Genomic DNA, 23,844 nt, shown 5'->3' on the forward strand with positions numbered 1-23,844 from the left:
ATTCTGGTAAGGAGAGACAGACAATAAAAATTAAACAATAGTCTGTTAGAAGGAGATTGTGCTATGGAAAAAACAACAACAAAAACAAAAACCAAACAGAACAAAGTAAAGAGGTTTAGACATTTCAGGACAGGGGTGTTTGCTATTTTCAATTGGATGTCCAGGTTAGGGATATCCAATTATGCTGTAGCTTCATCTGACTTTTACTAGCATGTTTCTATTTCTTTTAGAAAAAGTCAGGCAGACTTTTCTTATAGTTTGAGACCCCCCTCACACTTCCCATGGATCTAGGTAAAAGCCAGGAGAGTTTTTAATTCCAAGTTTCCCTATTTTCCAGCATAGTACTTCTCTGTTCATTGAAGCTAGAATTTATGTTATTTTGTTCCAGATTGCTGAAGAGAGCATATAAAAGGAGAAATCATTCAGAATTTTAAAAATAAATCTACTTTCACCAAAAGTTTTAGAGTTTGATTTGTTTCTATCAACATATCCTTTATCTACATACTTCTGAACTAAATAGGCTTAAAAATAGATATGCTATTGTGAAGTAGAGATATACCTTAAGGATTTCTAACCATTGACTTCATGTAAATTTTATGCTTACCCACATAATTCCTCTGATTTAAAATTTTAGTCTTCGGAGTATACTTTTTTCCCAAGAAGGTGGGACTATATAAAGATGATTACAAGGCTGCAAGGCTAAGCATTGCTGACTTTTTGCATAGATAACCATCCCTTATCTGTTATTGCTCCTCTTTTCATTAACTCCAACTGGGCCAACCCTCATCCTGCATCCTATTTCTATCCTGCCTAGTTGTCACTATTAGTCCAGAGCTAGGTTCCTAGACCCATCCTACTCTATGCTGAATATGTAACCAGCTGCCCCCTGCTGAATCCTAAACAGAGAAGCCCAGATTTGCATGTAATCTATATTTCTCTGTGATAATCAAGAGCACTTTTCACATAAATCCAAAGCATAGTGTTATCCCAATTCTCTTTGCTCTTTATTTACTGAATACCATTCTCTTTCTTAGGATTTTTTATTAGAAATATTCTTCCTTCTCTAATCCTAGTAATAAGTCAGAACTACTTGTATGTTTCCAAGTAATTTGGAATTTGTGTTTAGAGATAAAAACGAAAGCAATTCAAATTCTGCTCCATTTTTCTAGTGATGGATAATATTTTAAAAATTGGACTGCTATTCAAGTCTTCAATCATCTATGTGCTGATGATAGAAAAAGTCATTGCTATTTCAATAAGTCATAGAGAAGACACTTGAGGAATTCATTGGCAAGCTTTGGGTGTTGCTTTTTACAGTATTTAATTGTGAAATGTAGGGGAGTCATTGACAGATCATTGCTATAAGACTGCAATACTCTAAAAGGATTTTCATATAAGATTTCAAATGGGGTTGAAACAAAGATTTTGGAAGGGAGAGACGCACTTAAATCAACAGAGTGGCCACGTGTGGTACCATGTGAGGGAATCCTGGTATAGCATTACTCCCTTTTGGAATGTACTGAATTTATGAAATGTGGAACATTTTTGTTAGAGCCTGTGTATTTATTCTTTTTTAAAATATGTTTTCATTGATTTAAAAGAGAAGAAGGGAGAGGGAGAGACAGAAACATCAATGATAAGAGAAAATCATTGATCAGCTGCCTCCTGCATGCCCCCTACTGGGGATCAAGCCAGAAACCCGGGCATGTGCCCTGACCTGGAATTGAACCTTGACCTCCTGGTTCATAGGTCGACACCCAACCACTGTGCAGTGCTAGTGGGGCCTGTGTATTTAATCTTAATATACTACCACTTTTTGACTGAGACCAGGGTTTGATTCAGTATTTACTATGGGACAATAACACTATCAATGCAACAATACATTATATGGAATTATTAGCAGAGAAAAGCTATTAACCAGCCAATGCAAAGGTGGAACCTTTGAACAAAGGTTTATTGACAGAATTACTATGTGTCAAATACTTTCCCAGGTGTAGAGGGCTGCTGATATGAGTAAACACAGTCCCTACTTTCAAAAAATTTACAATCCAGGCCAGGAGTTGCCTCAGTATCAGCTTTCAACCCGGCTCTTCTGGCAGATGCTCCCTGCTTAATTCTTCTTTGCCTTTGCAACATCTGTCCTTGCCTTGAAGGGTTCATTGTAAGCTTCATTGTTCCTAAGGCTCATCCAGAATCCACTTTCTAACAATGGACTTCATAGGGACTTGGCCTCTCTTTCTCTTTGGTGATGACCCAGTGTCTGGCCCCTCAGATCCCTATCCTGCCATGCCTCATGCTAGTTCTTCAGTTGGGACTGGACCAGCCTCAGCTGGGATTTTTATATCACACTCCAATATGTTTTCATTTTATGTATTTATTTATGTTTAAAAATATATCTTTATTGATTTCAGAGAGAGGAAAGGAGAGGGGGAGAGAGAGATAGAAACATCAATGATGAGAGAGTCATTGATCGGCTGCCTCCTGCATGCCCCCTACTGGGGATCGAGCCCGCAACCTGGGGATGTGCCCTGACCCGGAATTGAACCCCAATCGCCTGGATCCTAGGTCAACGCTCAACCACTCAGCCACTCCTGGCCTGGCTGTTTTCATTTTAACCAATATGTACTGTATAGTATCAGCGATTATGTGGGAAGGTGAGGGTGGTCTCAGCCTGAATGAGTTCCGGAGAACAGAGTGAGGAGCTCTGCCTTCACTTTCCTGATTAGTCACCTATGCAACAAATATTTATTGAGAACCTATAAGGTGTCAGTTTATTGGTCCATGGAAAACATTACTTAGAGTAAAAAATAGTAAGGAAGACACAAACAATATTTAAAAATTAGTTACCTGTTACCATGCCAATTTAAATATTTTTCTACTACCTTCTCTAACATCCAAAAATTCTAATACCTTGGCAGACATTGCTGAGACCGGTGTGAGAGCCTTGAGCCAAATTGCATCACCTAATCATTACTTCCCATAGCAGAAAAGTGCCCATCGCCTGGTTCAGAGCTTCTTTCAACCTGGTGGGTGACAAACTCGCACACGTTCAAGTGCCAATTTCACTCTCGGATAGCTTCAGTGAAATTGATAGCCAGTGGTTTCTTTTTAGAAGGAGAAAGGAAACAATTTACCAGTGGTGAGGCAATGGATGAATTACGTATTTGATTTCTGCTTTTAAAGTTTAATGAACTCTTATGAGAGAGACACAGAGGGACAAAATTTCACTGACTTGCCGCTCATAAAAGGGAGTATTTTGGAAGCTATTTAATTCCAGACCTAGATCTGAGATTACTGGCAGTTAGTAAGTGTACTGTTTAGGGTCTTTATGATGATGTGTGTGCCAGCTGGATTTAAATGACACCCTTAAGGACGCCACAAAATCTTCCTACCCATGGGGAGCCTGAGACACACATCTCCCAAATCCATCAAGCATGTACCACACTTTGCCAACCAAACATTTCTCAAACATCCAAGATTCCAAGGGACTCCTTCTTAGGTGCATATACCTTCTGGTGCTAACAGGTATTGGGCTTAGAGTCCACATAACCTGTTGATAGTGCATAGTCTTCTGGAGAAAATATGGGCTAAATTCAAAAAACAGTATTAAGTAGGGACATTTCTGGTATTATCCAGGCCATACGAAAATCTTTGACAACAGAAGAATTTTCTGGACATGGGGACCTTCCCATTCCATCAGGTTGTATCAAAGGCCTCCAGCAACTCCAGGGCCCTGGGCCACTGAAGGCCTTCACCTCCCCCAGTGGTTCTCCACCTTTTGTCCTATGTTGACATTTATCCATCAGTGAAAGTGGCTCATAGGGACTCTTACTTGGGGTTAAGGAATGGAACATACATGCTCTCTGAGGGCATGTGGGTCAGAAACCCCTGGGGAAGCATTTTCATCTCCTCCAGGGTGATTCTGATGTCCCCCAGGTGGTGAACCCACTGTTTGATCATTACTACAGGGCTTAGGGTTCTGGAGTGCAAAACAGCAGACTCCTAAATTGGCCGCATGTCTTAGAGCTGTTTCTCCACCCAACTTGGACAGAAGTTTCCCAGACAGATGATGTCAGTGCAACTGGAGAGGAGACTTGTTAAAATCTGTGCTCCCACTGGCTGAGAAAACTTTTCCGGGAACCCTCAGGCACTGACGGTGGGAATGTAGACGGGCAGTCATTCTGGAGAGCAATGAGGCATTACGTGGTGCAACTGAGTGTGCCTACACCCTAGGACCCAGCCATCCCTCTCTGGTGTCCTCACCCCAGAGAAGCACAGATCCGTTAAGGGGTGTGTAGGAAGGTGTTCAATGCAGCACTGGGTGTGGGAATAATAGTGATGATGATGCTGTGATGGTTAACACTTGCTGGATGCTTCTGTGTTCAGTACTTTATGTGTTCTGGGTTGTCTATATGAAGTAGATACCATTGCTATCTCTGTTTTAGAAATGAGAACACGGAGCCCGGCCAGGGGTGGCTCAGCAGTTGAGCGTCGACCTGGGATCCAGGCGATCGGGGTTTGATTCCCGGTCAGGGCACATGCCCGGGTTGCGGGCTCGATCAATGACTCTCTCATCATTGATGTTTCTATCTCTCTCTCCCTCTCCTTTCCTCTCTCTGAAATCAATAAAGATATATTTAAAAAAAAAAAAAGAAAAAAAGAAATGAGAACACGGAGATTTGGGGAGGTTGAATCAATGGGCTCAGTTCACAGCTGTGAATAGGATTGATGCCAAGCAGTGTGGCCCCCGAGGGTGTACCCTTAACCATTCTGCTTCATGGACACTTCTGTGTCCATCACGGGAAATGGATAGATGAATGTGGAATACTGTCATCAAGCACATGGACAAATCTTAAAAGCATAGAGCTGAAGCGAAAAAAGTGAAGACAAATAATAAGTCCCACAGTCTACTATTATACATATACATATACATATACATATACATATACATATACATATACATATACATATACATGAATGCAAAGACAATATATCATAAATTTTCAAATATACACATGCATCCAAGTACATATTAGTGAATATCTGGAGTGGGGGCAAGTAGGAGTCAGGAGTGAGGAGGAAATGTATAAAAAAAACAAGTAAAGGCCTTGCCCAGAATGGTAATGATTGGGTGCTATGAATTGAGAAGTTGCTTAACTCTGCTCTCTTTTTCTGAGGTTCATATTCCTGTTCCTCATGATTCTCTTTATAAAATACGTGCAAAGCTCCACTCCACCTTTAGAAAAGACCAGAGAAGGCAAATTTATTCTCATTCTCTGCTTCAGGGCTCCATCGGATGAGCAGCAGAGCCCTGCAATATGTGTTCTACCTGGTATTTTACTCCACTTTAAGATTTGAGCTAATTTTCTCCCATTTTACAGATGCAAAGAGAAGCATTTCAGAGGGCTTGTGACCCTGCAGGTTACCAGCGGAAGTGGCACTTGACCCAGGTTCCAAGCGTAGAGGTTCTGTGCTGTGGTTTGTTGCACAACCTCTCTAATGTCCTGGTAACCACCAGCTTCCTCTGTAGAAACAGCCATTATTTCCACGAATCAGAGGAATTTCCTTGCTATTGTTTAATGAAGACCTCAAAACAAGAACTATATATTTAGGGATGGCAATACAATTATTTTAATGAAATTTTGCCTAGGGTTACATAGGGATAGGGCATTGTTGCAAGCTTTCTGAGAAAATTTATTTACATTTTCATGTATATCTGGCAGTGGCTGATCCTAAGACTTGGCCTTGTTTAGAACACTCCCACAACTCCATGCCTTGTTTGTCTGTACATGAGCATCTCTGTCCATTCTTGCTGGAGATCTTAGACATGTGAGTTCCAGGATTTTTAAATGAGTTTAATATGGGCATAGCTCACATTACTGCCTATCATTGTTTCCTATACAGATGGAGAATTAATTCATAGTTAACGTTGTAATCAGACAGACCTCAGGAAATGATTCAACAAGACGTTATTTGGCAAGTGCACAATGACTATAAAATGCAGTTACCTCATTTGTGCTCTTTTAAGAGTCTGGTTGGCATAAGAATTTGGCTTCTTGCAACCCTTGGAGGTTTTATCCTCACAACACTTATTTATAAGTTGTTCACTGTCTGACACTGACAGAAATACATCTCTGATTTGGGAACAAATGGGCCATGAAACTGACAAGACAAAGGCCTATGTGGATAAACACACAGGATTGTGCAGCCCAACCTGTGATTGCTGGTTAGAACGGGGCTCTTTATAAATTATGTACTTGTCTCTCTCCCTTAAAATTTTATTTACCTGGGTTGACTGTCTTTTTCTTATAGATATATGTGATTTCTTAAATCCTTTTTACATAAATCCTTTGTTGGATACATGAGTTGCAAATGTCTTTTCCCCTTCTGTCACTTGTCTTTTCATTCTCTTGATGTCTTTTTATGAGCAGTTTTTAAATTTAATGAAATCTAATCAATCTTTTCCTGTAAAAGCTAGTTATTGTTGTAATCTGTATGAGAAATTTTTGCCTACTTGATACAGATAGTTTAAGCTTAGTAAATTTTACAAAGGATACCTCAGCACTGGAGACTAAAAATTATCAAGAATTTGCCGTATTAGCAATTCTGGTAAACTATTTGACAATTCAAACCATTTGTGGTATCCTTCTACATGGCATAAGTTCTCTTCCTTGAGTCATGTTCCCTCCCTCTTCATTTCCCAAATCTCATACCCAGATTTAAACACTTGCTCTATGGCCTTTCTCTGTTTGTCCTTCCCATCCTTCTGTTCTTCCCTCTGCACTCCTGGGCTTCCTTTGTGTTCTATTTCAAATGTTTATGAGGTTTTTCTTTGTATACTAATTATTAGTGTTTAATAAGAGCTTATTTGCTGTGTGCCAGGCACAGGGTTAAGTTTTTTCCAGGCATGGTCTTATTTAATTTCAGGAAAAACTGGTCAGATACCTACTAGCACATTTTCAGATGAAAAAAACTGAGGTTTAGGGAGGCCAAGGTTCTAGCTAGAAAGCTACAGAGCCCCAATTCAAACTGAGGTCTACCTGACCCAAAGTTGGTGTCCTAGTTTTTAGTTTAGCTGTTTAGCCCTGATGGGGCCCCACATCTTCTATCTAGGATACAAAGGTCATTTAGAATGGCTTTTTTTTTTTTTTAATTAGCAATAAATTTAACCAAAGAGGTGAAAGACCTGTACTCAGAAAACTGTAAGACACTGAAGAAATAAATTGAAGATGATACTAATAAATGGAAGGATATACCATACTCATGGATTGGAAGGATTAATATTGTTAAAATCCTTACTACCTAAAGCAATATACAGATTTAATGCAATGCCTATTAAAATACCAATGGCATTCTTCTTGGAACTAGAACAACTTATCCTAAAATTGATATGAAACCACAAAAGATCCTGAATAGCCAAAGAAAGAACAAGTGAGAGGTATCACTCTCCCTGATTTCAAACCATAGTACAAAGCTACAATAATAAAAACAGAGCATGGGGAAGGCTCTCTGCATGACTTCAGGACCATGCTGTGGGATGAGGAGACATTCTTTCAAAATGGTCCTTCACAGCATAAAGGCATTTCTGCTGTTACTGCACCAAGAGAGGTGCAAAGGTCTCATCCCTGGCTTCCTGCAATGCAATCCAGACCAAGACATGGATGTATACTGGAAACTCCCGAGAAAACCAATTTCACATTTGTCCTGAACTTTCCACTTTCATATACTTTTATGTCATGACCTCATCTGACCCTTAGAAGTATCCTTGTGAGGTAAAAAAAAGTAGGTACATTTTATAGCTATACAAGCTGATGTCTACAGAGGCGAAATAAGTAGCCTAAGTGAGTTCAGGTAAATGGCAATAGGCCCAGGACTAGAATTCCAGTCTCCATATTTCTAGTCCAGTGTTTTTCTACTGGACCTTGCTACTTCTATAGCAAGGGTCACTAACATTTAAATCAATGGCTTCTAATAACTCTTTAAGTGCCAGGCATTTTTTATAAGTTGGGGGGCAAAAGAAATGACTGTTCTCAGTGAAAAGTCTAGCTGAAAAGATAGGAATATTTAAAACCTTTATTGAAATATAACATATGTATGGAAAAATACTCCAATCATGAGTATTTGGCTCAATGGACTATCACAAAGTAAATACACCCATGAAATCACCACCCATGTCAAGAAATAGAACAATATTGACACCCAGGAGCCCCCTTTGTGGTAAGGATGCTAACAATTAAATATGCTAAAGCAGACCAAAATTAAGGTAAATAGCTGTAGAAATTAAACTTCCAGAGCTCAGTGGAAAAAGGAAAGGTCATTGAAGGAGTTTTTATGGTGAGGTGACTTGAACAGCAGCCTAGTGCAGATAACTGTCACAGGAAAGTGTCAAAGAGTTGATAGATAAGGGAGTGATGGCAAGAGATATGCTTGAAGAACAGGTGGAGGCTGCTTCTTAGCCTCATGGGAAGAGACTCAGAGGGGCTGGGCAAAGGCTGGGCATCCACACCCTTCTGAGGGCCTGGGCAGCCCCAGCAGCTGAGGAGGCCCCGGGAGCTGCTGTAACCTCTCACCCACACTGTGCCTGGGTCTGGTGGCAGTGTCTCCACGGCTGAGTACTTTTCAGTTCCCCTCCTCCCCAACGCTTTCAACCTCATTTTCACATTCTTTCTGTGGGCTTTTTATGTCGGCAAGAAAGATATGAAAGTGTCAACTGTACTCACATAAGGGAAGTTAGAAGAGATGCTTGTGACTTTAACCCATCTGCGTAGACTGCAGCCTTCCTAAGGTACTGCCTGAGATCAAACACAGGGTAAAGGAATCACACACACACAGTTCTTGCACAATTTAGAGAGAACTGGGTGGTGGGTGTGGTTTAACTGGACACTTCCTTATGAAAGACTGCTGCAGTGTTTGTGATATAAGTGACTAAGAAGATGAAACTTCAGGTTTTCTCATGTTAGAATTATAACTGCTTCTTATCTAACTTAAAACTGGGGGCTCTGTCTATATATATTATTATTAATATAAATATTTCAAAGCAGAAACTCTAAAATTAGAAGCTATGTGAAAAAACAAGTGGGTTGATCACCCCTTCATTAAAATGTTTACATCCAACCCAGCAAAGAAACAGAAAATCAAATTGTTATTGATCTTCCTGTGGACATCTACCTGGACTGAAATTTTCCAAGACTCCTTCAGATCGAGGGTAGAGTCTATGGCATTTATGCCTGAGGCAGCAGTTGGGAAGCTTTTAGGAGAGTGATGTTAGGGATAGAAAAATGTGCATGTAGGGTGTGGTATGGTGCCGTGTGCGTGTGTGTGTGTGAGTTTGGCAAAGTTGTGAAGGATTAATCTATTTTGCGTGCCTGCCCAGGCATCTACATTTCCCTATCGCTACCCTACTCTTCCCAACCTGCCTCTTTCAACTTTCTAGCATTATTCCACTCTCACCTTGGACCAGGTTCCTATCAAAAGAGATTTTAAACATTTCCAATTGTGACCATGGAAAAAATATTTTACTTACACACACACACTTTTTTAAAAGTTAGTGAAATAATATCTACCTGTCCTATCTGCTTTTTATTTGGATACTTTCTATATTATTCTATGCTTTTATTTTAAAATTCAGAACTCCATCCCCCTAAACTAATTTTCACAACCAATGGCTTTTCATCTCATCCCAGGAAAAGTATTGATAAATAAGGCAAATTTTTGCTTTGCTTTACTTTGGTTTTCAAAAAGCATTAGGTTTCACCACCACTTGAGCTTTCTGAATTTTACCGATGAGCTACACAAGGCTCTCTCAGCAGCCTGGCTGAAGAAGAGAGGTTCTGTGTAGGCCCTCAACTCCCTCCCATCTAGGAGAGTGGTCCCCAGGACTCTTGGGTCTTGCAGAAACAATGGGTGCTCTTCCAAAGTGTACAGAGGTCAGATAAGAGGGTGCAATGGACAGGTGATGCAGTAGTTTTTCCAGCATTTAGATTCTGAAGTACTTTATCATGTTGACATAATACTACAGTAAGTTTTGAAACTCAGAATCAATATGATCCATCATAGTCATTTTTGTTTTAACCTGCATTTACTTCAAGAACAACAACGAGCTTGCAGGCTCAGGTTCATGGGCTGCCCACCCTCCTTCTAGGTGGAGAGTGAGAGGCATCACTGGTGCAGCTGAGACTGGTAGGAGGGGGTTAAAACAATAGCTCAAAGAGTTAAAGGAGGGCTTCTGCAGGAGGAAGGCAAGAGCTGCAATGAGAGGCCTTATGGCAGCCGCTCAAAATAAGGTTGTAATGGGAATGCCAAGTGAGAAAGCTAGGAATGTGGAGTTCAGCTCAAAACAATGAAAAATAAACAAGTCAAGCCCAGCCGGGCGTGGCTCAGCGGTTGAGCATCGACCTGGAATCCAGGCGATCGGGGTTCGATTTCCGCTCAGGGCACATGCCCGAGTTGAGAGCTCGATCAATGACTCTCTCATCATTGATGTTTCTATCTCTCTCTCCCTCTCCTTTCCTCTCTCTGAAAAACAAAACAAAACAAAACAAAAAAACAAGCCAAAACAAGAACATTAGTTAACCACTGATCCTAAACCGATGCTGTATGTGAAAAACAAAGTGGGAGCATCTTTCTCCAGTGAGTCCAATATGCTAAAAAATCAGTTTTTTATTTGTTGTTCAATTTCCCTTTATTAAACATCTGCTCAGATTAAAAGGATTTGCCCAAGGTCACACAACTTACAACAGAATTAATTCCAGATCTTTCTGACCCCCAATGCCATGTCCTTTTCACAAAATCCCACTGATTCCCAAAATGATTTCTAATCTGGTGGGGCTCTAGGTGAGTGGTTTTGTGGTTGTTTTTTCCTCCCTCCTTTTAACATTTCTCAATTTTTTTTCCTAGTGATCATGAGTTGTTTTTATAATAAAAAACAAAGTTAACATACTCTATTTTTTAGAAAAACAATACTCACCAGGGAATTATTACTAGTCTCATAAGAAAACATTACAGCTATCTCAAACTATTTTGCCAGCTCTAGTTTATTTTATCCCTAAATATTTTTTTCAGGTTGAAATGCATTTCATATTTGAGAAGTTCTTTACTCTAATAACCATCTTCATGTGGTTGTATTGGAGTCATGTTTAGGCTCAATTCCATTTTCTTTCCTCTTCCCATTAGGCAAAACACAGCTGAAGTTCCTGGCTCTTTTTAAAAAAATTTTTGGATTGACAAAACTTCCCCAGTGGAAGAAAGTGACTGGAGTGAAAGATTCATTACTGAAGGTAAAGAATGGTCAATATAGCAGTGACTAAGGAGTTCTGACTTTTGAAAGCTTATGTCCATAGAGCAGCTTTCTCTTTGTAATAAAAGGTTCTATAAGAAAGTGAATCCAATAAAGTTGAATATAAAGTTCTGAAGAGGGCTGCAAAAACAGAGAAACTGGGCTTGACCTCAAAACTTACCTGAATTACAATTTTTTTTTTAAACTGGCCTCAGTTCTGGGTGATTCTTCTCATTGCTATCATCCTCACATGTGAATTGAGAAATCATGACTTCATGATCTTTGGGTCCAAGGGTCATCCAAGAAGACACTTGCCTGTCTAAAACGTGTCCTCTGAGACAAACTTACTAAAGTGAACACAGGTGGAAAAGAAAGCAAATGTGCCTTAATCATGTACGAGAGTGAAAATTTGGTCAAATGAAACTATCTTCTATCCCTCTCTCGTGGAACTCTACTTCTAAAGTTTTATTCCATCCATACTAGCTTGGCCCTCAGGGTATCATAGGGACGGGGGGATTGATAGGCTATTCAAAATGTTGGCTGTATGATTTTTTGCATCAGGGAGGGACTGTAAAGGACAGTACCCCTTGTGGCTCAAGGCTTACTGGTTTTCCCATAGGCAAAAGAGACTGAAAGCAAAGTCCCCAGACAGGTTTTGTCGATGGAACAACCAAACCTGACGGCGCAAATCATCTGTAAAGGGTCCCAAAACCACTAAGCATTTAGGGACATGTATTGCCATATTTTAGTAAGTGACTATCAAAGCTGCATGCATAAGAAATGCTGCTGTAGCTTCCAGTATTCGGAGGGTGTCTGGAGTGTGCCCTAGAAGTGATCAGGCTCTGGGTAAGTCTCCCATATTCTCGTGACCTTGGGGATATACAATCCTAAGTAAAGAACTCTCCAAGTGACAACCTGAAAGCCTTGTGCAATATGAGAGAAGGCCAAAGAAGGATTGTAAGCAGCCTGGGAAGGACATAGGGAGACTGCTGTGGGAGGAAGAAATGCATGGCTGTGGAGCGAGGGAGCGCGCAGGCAGCTTCCCGCCTGGTGCACCGCGGGGACTGGAGCTCCCCGGGGAACCGGCCTCAAACGGTGTCATTACCTAGTGAATTCATGGCCTCACGTCAAACACAACCCACCAATTAAGCGTGGATGAGGCCCAGAGGAGTTCTGGCCGTGAGAAAAGCAGGGAGAGTCAACCAGGAGGGCGTCCTCCTCTGTGCCTGGAAACGCAGTTTTAGGTTGGAGCCCGAATCAAGATCTTGTGAGCACAGGCGACCCGATTCCTTCCTCGGACACCTGGCCCGGCTGGCTGGCAAGTCGCGCCTTGAATGGGGCCACACGGTTTCCTAATTCAAAAGGTACAGGCTCCTAGATACAGGGAACAGACCGACAGCTGTCAGAGGGGAGGGAGGTTGGGGGAATGGGTTAAAAAGGTGAAGTGATTGAGCGAACAGCATAAAACAAAACAAAAAGCTCACAGACCCACAACAGCATGGTGAGTGCGGAGGGAAAGGGGGGTGGGGAGGTGGGAGAGGGTCAAGGGGGATAAAAGGTGCTGGAAGGAGACTTGGCTTGGGGTGGCGATCACACAGTATAATATACAGGCGATGTATTATAGAATTGTAACCCCTGAAACCTATATAATTTTAATAACCAATGTCACCCTAATAAATTCAAATAAGTAAATTACTCCTTTATTAAATAAGAAAAACACAAACTGTTCCCTCTTAACTAGGAGAGAATGTAAAGTTCTCTGGGAACTGGTCCTTGTTTCTAGGGGCTCCTTAGTTAACCTTATTGGAGAAAAGAACTGCTAATTTTTCTATAGGGCTCATTAATTGAGTCTAATCTTTGGATTCTTCATTGTCTTTTGGGAATTACTTAGGATGCTAATTACTTGATACAGTGAAAGGTGGTTTTGGGGGCTTTTTTTTTTTTTTTTGAGTTCTGCATTCACTTCAAGAGTATCTGGCCATAGAAATCAAAGAGAGATGAAACAGGCTGAAGTTCACATTTATGTATACTACATGAAAAGATTTCAAAGGGTCAAGTGTGACGTCTTAACTCTGCTAAGTTCCTGTAATGGCATCTCCCACACTGTGGGTCCACACCAAACGCAAAGGAAATGATGGCATTTCCTTTCACTGTGAGTGGGATTTTAGGAGAGACTTTTTTTGTGGCTGTTAAAACTACTCATACACGCAAAGTAATCTCCAAGAGGATGCTGGCATCAGGTCTGCTGCTGTACTTGTACCTCACCAGTGTCCTGGATCAGTTACATGTGCAGTTAGTAGGTTACAGTTAGGTGGGCAGTGAGAGGTTACTTCTTGCGTCACCAGCTCCTAGATCAATTCTTTTCACATAGTAGAAACTCCACCAGCATTTTCTTAATTAAATTAATTTTGGACTGTGGTGTTCTACTCAGCACATAGCAAGCCCAAGATGTCTCAAATAAATCCAAAGGAACAGAACACAGGAGATCTGTAATGGGGTGAATGGTGTGCCCCCTCTCCCCCCAAAATATGTCACATACCTGTGAATGTGACTTTATTTGGGAAAAGGGTCTTTGCAGATGTAATTAAGTTAAGGATCTTGCAGTGATATCCTGGATTATCCAGGTGAGCCCCCAATCCAGTAACAAGTGTCCTCTAAGGGACACACAGAGGACAGGCACACACAGAGAAAGTGATGTGAAGGTAGAGGCAGAGATTGAAGTGATGCTTCTACAAGTCCAGGAGCACCAGTAACTGCTGGCAGCCACCAGAAGCCAGAAGAGAGGCATGGAACTGATCTGCCCTCAGAGCCTCCAGAAGGAACCAACCCTGCTGACAGTGTGACTTCAGGCTTCTGGCCTCCAGAAGCGTGAGAGGATACGTTTCCGTTGCTTTAAGATGCCAAATTTGTGGTCATTTTAAATGGCAGCCACAGGAAGCTAGTGCAGGATCTACAGAAGGTCCAGAGAAAGCAGAGTATCTACTTTTTGAAGGCTGAACATCCCCATGGAGCTGACGGTTCCTGTTCCCTCCTCTGGATATAGAAAGGCCATAAGTGCAGGCCACAGTGTGTCACCCTGAGTGCCACCGAGTTTACTCAGCGAGGACTTCCTGCTTCTGAGTTCTGGCCCAGGCTCACTTTGGGTGAGTTACCCTTTCTCCCTGAACTTCAGTAGCCTTGCTATGAGATGGAGGTTCTCTCACTCCCTCCCATGCATCTCACAGAACTGTCTGAGGCAGGGTGGAGGGCCGTGAGCTCGTAGAAGGGGTGTATGTGGAAGTGAATAATTTAATGGCGCCATTTGAAGGCTGGCTAGTAAAGCATTAAACAGCACAAGACCTTTAGATGTAGTAGTTGCCTCCTACCCATGGGTTTACGGCTCCTATGTAATTTGAGGGGAGGAGGGGCACTTTCTCACTTATTTTCCAGACAGACTCAGACTGAAGCTTGTATATCATTTCATTTATATGAGGAATTAACCGTCTTCAGCTGACAACACAGCTGTGTCAGCTAGAGGGCCTGCAGCTGAGTCAATAGAAATTGTTACCAAGAATAGTCCAAGCCAGAAAAATGGCCTACCCTCAAAGAACATCAGTCCCAAGAGAGGCCACCTGGGGCCCTGGGCATTCCCAGGGAAGGTTTGAGTTTCCTCCTAGGCCCCATGGACTGAATCACCTTGCTGTTCCACAGCCACCTTGGGACACAGTTGCTGTGTGAGGTGATAGGGATGCTGTGGAGCCTCCCCTTACTCACCCTGGGCAGGACCCAGGGCAGGGGCAGGGCCCACAGCAGAAGACAATTCTGAACTCCTGTGAGAGCCCAGTTCCCGCCCTTGTCCAGGTGCCAGGGAATTGCTAACATAGACTGAGCAATGCTTCCTTGATAACAGAATGTAGTTTTCTGAAGGATACACTCTACAGATCCTGGGCGGCAAATATACAGAGGTCTGTGAAGCAGGCAAAGCTTATCTCACGTGGCCCCTCCCAGCACAGGATCTATGGCTAATAGTCAGGGTTGAATCCTGGGTCTGTCTTTACTTACTGTGGGACATTACTTTCTTAAGCCTGTTGCCTCATGAAATCAGATAATATAGATGAGTGGCGTAGCACTGGAAGTAAAGCCAAAAGGCATAGTAAATACTCAAAAAATGCAAGCTTAAAAAAAAAAAAAGCTGATTTCTGTGTCTTTTTTTTTTTCTCTCCTGTTTGATATCTTCCTACTGGGGCTCATAGTCCTCAACCCTTCGTTAGGCACATTTCTAATATCCCCAGACTTATTTCCCCGAACTAACACCATTGCCTACCTCAGGCAAAAAATAATAGCATAGCTTTCACTTTTTTCTCTACTTCCTCTGAAGGAGACATTGTCAAGGCCCTCCACACAGTTCTTTGGCACCCATTCTTCCTCTACATGCTGACAGCTTCTTAACAGCAAGACGTGGCAGGAGGGACAAACCAAAAAATCAGGGAGTTAATGACCCTGGGAACAGCCTAAATGGGAGATAGTGGGTAATTTTAATGATCTAAATGTAGCAGTTAAAAGGCAGAGATGGACAGAACAGTCTTCAAAAGCAAGACTTTAATACATGTTTCCCACAGAGATACAGTTAAAATATAAAAACACAGACAGGTGGAAAGTAAACAGTTGAAAAAAAGATAAGCCTTTCAAACAGTAAGAAGAAGGCTGGAGTGGCTAAGTTAGTGACAGGCAAAATAGACTTCAAACTAAAGAGTGTTATCAGTAATAAAAAGGGGCATTTCATGATAATCAAAAGATCAATTTGTCAGAAAGATAACAATTATAAATGTTCATACACCTAATAACAGAGACTTCAGATGCACAAAGCAAATATTGAGGGAGTAAAAGGGAAAATAGACACTCAGCACAAAGTATGAAACTTCAGTTCCTCTCCATCCAACAGCTAAGGACCCAAGACAAAAATAATAATAATAATAATAATAATAATAATAATAATAATAAAGATGTGGAAAATCAAAACAGTATTATAAACCAATTTGACCTAATTAGCATTTCTAAAGCATTATATACAACTGCAATATGCACATTGTTTTCAAACACACATCACTAGGAGAAATTAAAGAAGACTTAAAAAATGGAGAAGCACCATGCTTATAGTACTTCAATAAAATACCAGTAAAAATCCAGCAAAAATTTTTTTTTAGAAAATAGAAAGCTAATTAAAATTATGTATGGAAGTGAAAAAGACCTAAATAACCTAAACAATTTTTAAAAAGAGAATAAAGTTGGAGAACTTATCCTACTTAATTTCAAGACTTATAAAGCTGCAGTACTCAAAATAGCTTGGCATTGACAAAAAGACTATATACATATTTTATTTGTCTATCAATGGAACAGAATGGAATCTAGAAATAGACCCACCCATACATGATCAACTGATTTATTACAAAGGTTCCAAGGTGATTTAATGAGAAAAAAGTCTTTTTGTTGTTGTTGTTAATCTTCACCCAAGGATATTTTTTTCATTGCTTTTCAGAGAGAGTGGAAAGGGGAGAGAGAAAGAGAGAGAAGCCTCAATATGAGAGGGACACATCAATTGGTTACCTCCCACACGTGCCCCCACTGGGGCCAGGGATCGACTCTACAACTGAGGTAAGGGCCCTTGGCCCTTCAGTCCCCAGCCTGACACTCTAACTACTGAGCCAAACCAGCCAGGGTGAGAAAAAAGTCTTTTTTAAAAAGTTGATGCTGGATATCAATATAAGAAAAATTAATAAATACAGTATCAACTCTTACCTCATACCATACACAAAAGTAAACCTGAAATGGATCAAAGACCTAGATGTAAAATCTAAAATTATAAAACATTAGGAAGAAAAACAGAAAAATATCTTCATTACCTTGGAGTAGACAAAGATTTCTCAGACTACAAAGAGCACAAACCATAAAAGAAAAAAAATTGTAAAATTGGACCTCATCCAAATGAAAAACATTTATTCTTCAAAAGAAAGCAAAAACACAAACCATTGAATTGGATAAAATGTTTGCAACACATACATCTAACAAAGGACTTGTTTCCAAAGTATATAATCTGAGCTGTTCATACTCACCATACTTCTGACACCAAATGTGTGGGGGTTTTTCCACACCAAGAACCAATTCTCCAACAATTTGGATACTAACTGTGTGTCCTCCAATCTATTCTGACACTGACAACCCATAGCTAGTATCATACTCCATAGGTTTAAGGACCAAGCTGCCCTAACTTCAGAAGCCAGTCACAAGTCCCAGGTTGCCAGCTGTACTTCTGACCAATAGGTTATAAACTGGGGATTTCCACAGCCCCCTCCTCAAGTTTAATAATTTGCTAGAATGACTCACAGAACTCAGGACAGCCCTTTACTTTCTATTACTGGTTTCTTATAAAAGATATAACTCGGAACAGACAAGTGGAAGAGATGATAGTGTCACCCTCTCACCACCTCAGTGTGATTGCCAACCTGGGAGTTCTTCCAATCTCATCATTTAGGGGTTTTATGGAGATTTCATTATGTAGACATGGTTGATTAAATCATTGGGCACAGTGATTAACTCTATATCCAGCCCCTCTCCCCTCACAAAAGGTTAGGAGGTAAGCTGAAAGTTCTAACCCTTGGTCTTTTTGGTGTACAGCCCCCACTCTGAAGCTATCTAGGGGCCTCCCACCACCAGTCATTTCTTTAGCATAGAAAAGTACACTCTTATCACTCCAGAAATTCCAGAGGTTTTAGGAGCTATGTGCCAAGAACCAGGGACAAAGATAAAATATTTATTTTCTTATTATATTACATATAAAAATACTAAAAACTCAATAAGACAAACAACCCAATTTAAAGACAAAGAATTTAGTCAGACATTTCACAGTAGAAGATATATAAATGGCAAACAAACATAAAAATATGTTCAATGTCAGTTGTCAGAGAAATGCAAACTAAAACCACAATGAGATATCACTGCACACCTATTAGAATGGCTAAAATTAAAATAAGTAACAAACCAAGTTTTATGAGGATGTGGAACAATTGAAATGCCCTTGAACTACTTATGGAAAAGTAAAATGGTATACCTACCTTGAAAAAAGTTTGGCAGTTTCTTAAAAAGTTAAAAATACACCTACCATATGACCCAGCCATTCCACAGCTAGAGAATTGAAGACCTATGACCCCCACAAAGACCTGGAAACAGTCCAAATGTATATCAATTGGTCACCTTGATATACATTTGGTTGGTCACCTTGATATACATTTGGACCATTTCAAGGTTTGGTTACTAAAAATAAAACAGCTATGAGCATTTGTGTACAAGTCTTTTGATTTCGTATATGGTGATAATCATGAACAGACAATTTAAGCAGTCTCAGTTTGACAAGAGCATGATAATCGGGGTTAGAGGTCTGGGCTACCATGCCAGAGAAGCAACCTAGACCAGCCAAACTGCTAAACAAGTGGTAGAGAATGGAGATAATTATCAATCATGGCTTGGGGACCAACTGCACCTGTGGAGACTGTATCTTGCCCCATCAACATTTCCTGTTGTCTTCTCTTTTTTTCCCTCTTTTGAAGTTCTAACAAATCACCCCTTTGAAGAGCCAATGACGGAAGTGAGTCAATTTAACACAGGACCCAAGGGGACCCGAGTGATACAAAGAGTGGACTACAACGGACACTGTTGGAACCCAACCCACATACCCTAAGCACTCATCAGTTTTTTATATGCTGATGGCTTTCTTCTTCAAACCCCTGAGACTCAGGTCAGTCAGCTCCACACAAGTGGAATGAAAGTGCTTGGGGGAGATGATATCCTCAAGCATCTCTCAACCAATGATGAACATAAGTTTTTGAATAAATACCCCAGCTCCTTACACCTTGGTTGAGAAACTCTGAGCTGTGCTATGCACAGTGTCCTAGAAGGCCCCCATGGGACAAGCCCCAGTAGTCACAGTAGTAAATTGCTCACTATCATAGCCTCTGCTGTGTTCCTCTTTTCCTTATTTCACTTCTCCATTCCCTACTCATGCTTTCTTTGATCCGATCTCAAATAAATTACTATCACTTAATTCTTTGTCTCACCAGCTGCCTCTGGGAGGACCCAATTTAAGCAACTTTCTACCCAATGAAACTGTATCAGACCTGGGTGTTATTACATCGGTTATTCTTTCTAAGTAATGGTTATAGTGAAAGTATTTACGATTGGTTTACATGCTACTTCTTCCACGTAATGGTTTAAAGTTACAGTAGCCCTAAATAAAATAAACAGCTGTGATGTGGAAATGGAAAGCAGTGGGTGGCTGAATGGGTAACTAAATGGGTGGGGAAGATATTTGAAACAGGAGGGACTTTCTTACGCGGTTATGAATAGGAGTGACCTTGACATGTGGACCGGTCACTTCTTGAACTACTTCTCCTTTTCGTTTTCAGTCATCTTCGAGTTCTAATGTGTTAGCATCCTACCTCTGAATTTTAAAAAAATTTTTAATAGGTTTAATCTTTATTGTTGAAAGTATTACAGATGTCCCCCCTTTCCTCCATTGGCCCCCTCCAAAATTTTTTAAACTTTATTTTTATTGTTGACACTATTACAGTTGTCCCCATTTCCCCCCTCCCTTTACCCACCTCTACCCAGCCCCCACCCCGCTTCCCTCTGGCCATCACCACACTGTTGTGTTTAGCAATTTTTAGAATTTATTTTAAAAAATCAAATTATTTTTACTAAAAGCTTATGTTTAGCCTTGGGGATCTCTTCCCACTTGTTTCTTCTTTTGACATTCTCTTTTTAAAAGAAAATGTATATTTGGACTTGGACTGGAATTGTTTGAAGACAAGAGTAAGACACATAGTCTCTTGTACTGTACCTATTCTTCTGGGTAAAAGTGTATATTTGGATTGGTTAAGAAAAAGAAAAAAAAGAGATAATAGGAAATGGCTTGTAAAATTTTAGTAATAAGCCATATCTGACAGTCCAAAATAACCATTATACATGCATTTGTAGAGAATTATGTTTGTATGAAGTTTGTTTCTTGATAGTATAAATGATAGGCTACCTTGCTGCTCATTTTGGAAAAGTTTAAGGTATTCCTAGAACAGTATTTTTCATTTTTATCTTGATCATAATCACTTGTTAAATTGCTTAAATGCAGATTCCTGGGTGCCACCCTCCAGAATTATTGAATCATAATTCCTTAAAGCGAGGCCCAGGAATCGGCATTTTAAATAGTTATCCCTGATGATTCTAATGTAAAGGGTTCTTGGATCAGACTTTGAGAAACACAGCCATAGATGAACTTTCTTATGCTGAAATTTATCAAAGGCCTAACAGGTAACTGCAAAGGGGCAAGGATGGTGGTTGTGTTCATTGGGCAGTCAGCTTAGTGAGGTGCTGGTACAGATGGAGAAAAATTCCCCTGAGGTCCTAGATACAGATTTGGAGATGATTCCCACTTATGTGAACACTGGGTGGTAGATGGATACGACTGATTGTGCTCACATTCAAGACTGTTTTCCAAGTACTCTTAATTACCCTTTTACCCACCCTTCCCACTACATCCCTTTTTCATAGACAATTCTCCCCATTCAGTAACTCCCATTTTTCTTGTTTACTGCCTCCCTTCTCTATTTAAGTATTTAATACTTTCTGGAGCTCCAACCCTAGGTCCTCAATTTACTTTTCTTCTATGAAATAATATCAAATAGCTATGAATCCAGAGCCCAAATCATTAGCAACTTAACACTGGTTTCTCTTTCCAGGGTGGGAGGCTTAGTCATTAGCCACTTCCAGTGGGAAAGGAGAAATGCTTGCTTTCCCTCCTGGGGGCGGAGAATGCTGGGAATGAAAGAAGGGCAAAGTTTCCTTCCTCCTGCAATGGGTTGAATCACTCCTTCCAAAACAGAGAAGCAGATAAACAGACAACAGGTAGTGGCATTTTGTATTAAAACAGTTTAAAAAGCCATATCCTGCTACCTTTATATTACTATATATATGTATTACATTACTATATATTGTGTCTTGTATCTCTAGATAATTCCTTATAATTAAGAGAGAGAATGATGGTGCCCCAGAGCTCCGGGAGTCTTGGCTTCTGTTTGCCCTCGGCTTGAGGGCCTCTGTGTGGGCTGCTGGAATTGAACTGTGTCAGTGATTCCACTATAAACTTCTCTTTTATAATCTGGACCTCAGTCACCAAATCTTCTGCACAGCCTCAGATCAGGAGCAGAACTAATGGTGGAACTTTTTAACAATGAGCAGCTTGGATAGCTTTACATGTGGAAATGCAAAGTATATAAGAATCCAAAGATAGTGCAATGTGCAATTCAGAGGGTTATGGGAATTAGCAACAGAAGAAAAATGTTTTGCCATCTGTTGAGTCAACACCTGAATCTTTACAGGGTGAAATATTTACTTAGTTTGCTTGGGGCAAAAACTTACTTTCAGGTTTGCTTATCTCTTATCTCTTATAAAAGGAAAAAAGATTAAATTCTCTCCTGCCCATATTCAACCGGTTCATTTTAAACCACAGAGTTTATTAATATTCAGTAATATGTCTAGGGTTGAATGGATAAAAATAGTCAAGCTATTTTATTTAGAAACAGAGTTCACTAAGCATGAGCTTGTTTTCCCCACCACCGCAAGTGAAACTATCCATCTGAGAAGAGAGGATTTCCCCCCTAACAGTGATCAGCATGTGGGACTGTGGTTACCACCTTCATTAATTTATTTTGTTTTCTGAAAGGCTGTATTTTTGGGGGCTCTGCCTGTCAGCATCTTTATTTGTTTCTTTTTTATTACACTTTCATTTCCACACCACAAAATATTAAAACAGGTTAAATATCTGTTAAACATCTCTTCTATCTTTGAGAGAAATATTCTCCTCCAGTAAAAGATGTAAAATTTCCTGGTCGTCCACATGTTGCTATGATCCGCACATTATAGAGCCTCAAGTGGTTCTTTAATTTTAAATTTAGCAAAAAAATAAAATAAAATAAAATATAAAATAATTCAGTTGCACTAACCACATTTCTTCTTCTTTTTTTAATATGTCTTTATTGATTTCAAAGAAAGGAAGGGAGAGGGAGAGAGATAAAAGCATCAGTGATGAGAGAGAGTCACTGATCGGCTGACTCCTGTACCCCCAACTGGGGATGGAGCCCACAACCTGGGCATGTGCCCTGACCAGGAATTGAACTGTAATCTCCTGGATCCCAGGCGGATGCTCAGCCGCTGAGCCACACCCGTCGCATAAGCCACATTTCAACGGCTCCATAGTTTCCAGTGGTTAGTGACTAATGTATTGGACAGCACAAGACATTTCCATCTTTTCAGAAGCTTCTATCGGAGGGCACTGCTATAGAGGTTTAATTGTGTAAAGATACCATATAGAAAATCATTTGAAATGCCAGTTGGCTATAACTATTATTTTTATGCTAATTTAGTAATTCTAATTGAGTATAACTAAAAGGGTCCTGTTGTTGTTTTGTTTTGCAAAGAGCTCACTCTTGGATAGACTACTAGGAAGTAGTAGTAGTAGATCAAAAAGTCAGCTAGTCCTGGGTCTCATTTAGAGGTCACCATTACCAGCTATATATGGCCTCCCCTAACCTCTGAGTGTAGATTCTTCCCTGTAAAATGAAGACAATTACGTTCCTTGCTTTGCTGTTTTCATAGTCAGTAGGCCGTGATTGGGTAGTATTTGTCTGTACCCACAAAGTTTGGAACAGTGACTGGTACACGGCAGGTGCTCAATAAGCATTTATTGAGCTAAACAGTGAGATAACTTACAGAGCCCCTTTGTAACTTCAACTTGTTACAGTTGAACATATCAGTATATGACTAGGCGGAGGATTTCAACCACCAAAATTTGAGGGAAGGTGCCCTTGGCAATATAAAACCCGGGGAGAAGAAAAGATGTCTAAACAGGATTTTTAGAAAGTCTAATGGAAATTACAACGAAGATCTAGTAAATTCTTGAAAGCTTTCTGAGTCAGAGTGATGTGGTTTAAATGTCTTGGCTGCACCTGGCTTCAAAGCAAGAGTAACCAGGCCTCCCTTTATATAGGTTATACTCATATGAGAGATTAAAAATAAACCAAGTAAATTGGTTGTTCTCAGGACCCTTAAATCATAATCTTCTTCTCTTTTACCCTTTGTTCCCCACAACCAACTCTCACTACCTCAAGACTGTATTAAAGTCTGTGTTGCAGCCAGACTTTTGGGAGAGCTTAGAGAGAGTACAGTAACCCCCCACCCTGGAGAAGCCTATCTCTCCCGAAAGGTATTAAATACAAAGCCACACTTTTTCATGGGCACTCACATAGCACAGTGCAGCAGACCACTGACCGATACAGATCACAGGGCTCAGATTTAGCTTCTAAATTCACAGGGAGTCAAATCAGCCAGCCAGATGCACATGCAGTAGAATTCCAACTGAAGAAACAGAAGCCAAGCTGTGTTGGCTGTTTGGAAGAAGGGTTGGGCAGATTGGGAATGGGTTTGAAGATCTTTATATCTAAAAGACTATGAGGATTATATTGTTCTTTGCTTTTTTTCTGTAAAGCCAG

This window comes from Miniopterus schreibersii, assembly GCF_964146895.1.
Source record: "Miniopterus schreibersii genome assembly, chromosome: 5".
Lineage (NCBI taxonomy): Eukaryota > Metazoa > Chordata > Mammalia > Chiroptera > Miniopteridae > Miniopterus > Miniopterus schreibersii.